The 4336-nt window shown below is 36.9% G+C and overlaps 1 pseudogene; it reads left to right on the top strand.

Moving 5' to 3' along the window:
* Nucleotides 1-840: 840 nt before the first annotated feature.
* Nucleotides 841-1821, top strand: LOC125035092 (annotated as a pseudogene).
* The last annotated feature ends 2515 nt before the right edge of the window (nucleotides 1822-4336 follow it).

Below are 4336 nucleotides of genomic sequence, written 5' to 3'. Positions count from 1 at the left end.
AAAGACATTGGGCAGGCCAAATATCAAGGAAGGCAAAATAGGTAATGGTACTCGTTATGAAATGCACAAGTAATGAAAGTGACGTGTTTAGATAATAATTACTATATATACATCGCTTACCCTTACGCCTGGTTCTATTCTTTATATTAGTTTTAGAAATAGTAATCCTGTTATGATAATTTCTCAACGTGTGTTCTCGGGCACTACAGATTAATGAGAAATTTAATTCTAAAAATATTGGAACGGTTTTTATTTCATCATACTGAACGCAATTCCGGAATGAAGATAAAATATCGAAATGACATTACCGATACCACTCAAAACTAGAGCGCTTTCCGGAATTACACGAAACGATGAAATTTGATGAGATATTTGTAAATCAAACACCATCTTCGCTTCGAGTTTTAACGAGTAAACGGAAAGTACTGACATTTGCATTTATGATCTTGAAGTTGGAAGCATTTAAGGCATTGAGTGGCTTGTGTCTCTGGTAATTGTATGATGCTTAACTAATGCAGATAATTCTGCATTGGTGATAAATGCAGTTGCTCGGCTTTCAATTGGAATGCAGAATAGAATAACAATAAAAGAGAAGAAAAAAAAATCTCTAGAATGAAAAGAAAATAAATAAAAATTGTAGATCACAACAAAAAAGAAAAAAAATCTGTAGAATATATATGCAAATCCTTACCATGGCATAAATAAATGAATAAAAACTACAAGGCAATAACACAAAAAAAAGAAAAAATCTGTTGAAGGAAAAAGAAAAATTAAATTAAAATCTGTAGATGTGTAAACACAATTACTACACATCCAGAGCAAAACCAAAGCGAAAACGAAATGCGCTCGCATGGATGGCAGACTGGAAGGTAAAGAAGTCACTTTAGCTACACGTATACAATACACACAAATACATACATACACACACATATACATATATATATATATACAGCTATCTTTCTCTATATAGGTAGGCTACTGTATACCATATACAAATATATGCATATGCATATATATGTACATGTGTGTCTGTATTTGTCTGTCTTGTGTCATTATTCATTATTCGCCAAACACCGTACATCACAGGCTGCAACCCAGTTTTTCAGGACAATGTCTGAGCGGCTACACTGACCTCGGACCAACCCTTCACCTCTCGTATATATAGCCTAGCTATCTTTAGCTGACCATCACACTCACGCTCACAGCCTCTCATCATGAAGACCGTAAGTGACCGTCATGAGAAACTTAACTAACGTGCTTTGCATAGGAATGAACGACATAAGAAACAGTTTGTAATTTACATGCTCTTTTAGGCCGTCATCCTCGCCCTTGTCTCTGTGGCCATGGCCGCCAAACTGCCCACCGAGGACCTTCCTGTGGCCATCCTCCGCAGCAGCCAAGTCAACCCCGACGAGAACGGCGCCCACAGCTCCGACTTCGAGGCCGAGAACGGCATCGTGTTCCAGTTCTCTGGCAAAGAGGCTGAAGAGGGCGGCGCCAACATGGTCGGATACTTCGCGTAAGGGAATACTGAATTCTGTTTTTTATCTATTTATTTACTTTTTCTTTACGGCAATCTAGAGTGTGTATTAAACGCTCACAAAGTATAATTTGCATGACGAATCTTCTTCCAGCTACCCCCAGGAGGACGGCTCTCTGGCCGAAGTGAAATTCGTGGCCGACGAGAACGGCTTCCAGCCCGAGTCCTCCCTCCTGCCCGTGGCCCCCGCCTTCCCCCACCCCATCCCCCAGTTCGTCCTCGACCAGATCGAGTTCGCCCGCCTCGAGGACGAGCGCAAGGCTCTTGAGGATGAAAAATAGATAGTCGGAGTCCTTTTGCTTTCTTTATATATTTATTTGTACTTATATCTCATAATAAATGAAACTGGAACATTCTCTTTACATGTATATTTACCTACAACATTTATGCAAATATGCATAGGAAATTAAAAAGGAAGAATATCAAGTGCAGGTAAAATAGGCGATATATATACATAATTTGATAGACTGTCATTCCTGATGTTCATCAAATATGGATGAGTTATTTTGATTCGTGTTTCACCTTTAACCTTTGAGTCCCGATGACTATTTCATATTTCATGGAAACGTTTTACCGGCTTCCGTTCTCCAATCTGGTGCATGATTATCAATTATGAAAGTCGCTTTGGCTGAACTCTGTAGGGCTAAAGTCGATTATATCACGAAATGGATGGTAGCATAAGAGCTTAATTCGTTGTCTTAGTTTAACTTAATTTAACCCAAAACACATAAGTTGCGTTTCATTATAAGTATTATATACTGATGATTACTAATGTCAGTACTACAACTACAAATCATGTCGAGGAGTATGATTATTGTGTGAATTATTATAATGATAAACTGTCACATTAGAATTGAATAATATTCACAATAACAGTCATGCTGATAACTTTGAAAACAATGAAAATTAGTAAAAACAGTAATAACCACACAACCCATATTCCATGCTGCTCATTTCTTCAAGGAATTGAATACCATCCATTCCTTTATTGTATGCTGTTCATCCCCTACTGAATATAAAAGGTAATGATTCTGGGTGTGCACTAGATGAAATAGCACTTCATGCATTATGCGTTCCCGGGAGAGTAGATGGTCAGAGTCCTAGTCTTGTATTTTTTCATATATCAAAATTAGCGAAAATGACTCCTTTTCTTTGCGTGCAGTACCTCAGCATAAATCATACTATTCCTCTACTGCCCTTTTCCTGCAATGAAGATGGAGCTACATAGGAAACTAATCAGGGGAAATATCAAGCAGACCCAAAATAGGTAATGGTACTCGCTATGAAGTGTACAGGTAAAGGTAGAGTGTCTAGTTAGTATTGACTATGTATTCAACATAATCACTCATCACCGTTACGCTGCTGCTATTATCTTTTTAGTTTTTAGAAATAATTTTCCCTTATTATGGCATTGACGTGTGTTCCTGGACTCTACAGGCAACTAAGCTTCGTATCATCATCAGTTAATGAGAAGATAAATTAAAAAAGATGTTGGAACCGTATGTATTTCATCATATTGAATGCCGTTTTAGAATGGAATCAAGATTTCTAGATGACAATGCTGATGAAGAATAAAGTCTAGAGAAGGGTTCTTCAAAGTGTTGGGTCGCAAGCACATGGTCAGAGGATCGATACATGATAATAATAATTAATAATAATGATAATGATAATCACACACACATATATATACATATAAAGTACATATACATATATGAATTGATATCGGGTTTAGAAAAAGGTGCGATATACTGGACATACTTTGTCGTGAGAGTAGTGTACAAAATCAAAAGAATGAAGTAGTCTTTGCTTCGACTAATTAACAACGATTAAATAGAAAGCACTGACTTTTACATTCTGTTACATTGAAGATTTTGAAATTTTGAAACATTTAAGGCTCCGAGCTCATGTTTCTGGCGAATGTATGAAGCTTAACTCCTGTAGGTAATTCTGCATGGATTGAAAATACAGGCAGGGAGGGTTGGTCGGTTTTCGATGGGAGCAAAGAGTAGAATAATAAAAAAGAGAAAAAAGAAAAGCTCTAGAAAAGAATAACAAAAGAGGAAACGTAAGAAAAGAAAGAAAATCTCTACAGAAAAAAAATGTACAAAAAAAAAAAAATAATATAGTTGACAATGAAAAAAAAGGATGTAAAATAAAATAAAAAGGGGAAAAATCTGAAGAAAGAAAGAAAGAAAGAAAGAACCTTTTAAAGATAAAAACCATTCAAAATTAAAAACTATTAGAATGCAAATCTGAAGAAGAGAATAACCACGCATTTACTACATAAACGAGACGAAAATGAAAGACTCACACTTGAATGGCAGAGAGGAGGGTAAACAAGTCACTTATAAGTATTTACGTAGCGCACCCGTTTGGAACACACACGAATATAGATAGACATAGATATCGATGTACGTATATATGCAGCTATCTATCTGTATACATATGCGTACTTTGTATATACACATATAAATATATGTAAATTTACATATACATATATATGCATATACATACATATGTGTGGTTGTGTGTTATGTATATGAGTTTGTTTGCTGTGTTGTGTTGACATTATTCAATATTCGCCAAACACCGTACATCACAGGCTATGACCCAAACTCGCAGGACAGTGTCTGAGCGGCTACACTGACCTCGGACCGGCCTCTCACCTCTCCGTCCCGTATATATAGCCAAGCTATCTTCTGCTGGCCATCACACTCACGCTCACAGCCTCTCATCATGAAGACCGTAAGTGACCGTCATGAGAAAGGGCCACATAGCTATCGTATCTTTGACATG

Source organism: Penaeus chinensis, chromosome 2 (assembly GCF_019202785.1).
Source record: "Penaeus chinensis breed Huanghai No. 1 chromosome 2, ASM1920278v2, whole genome shotgun sequence".
In the NCBI taxonomy this organism is placed as follows: Eukaryota; Metazoa; Arthropoda; class Malacostraca; order Decapoda; family Penaeidae; genus Penaeus; species Penaeus chinensis.
This window is presented reverse-complemented; position numbering and strand designations above follow the sequence as displayed.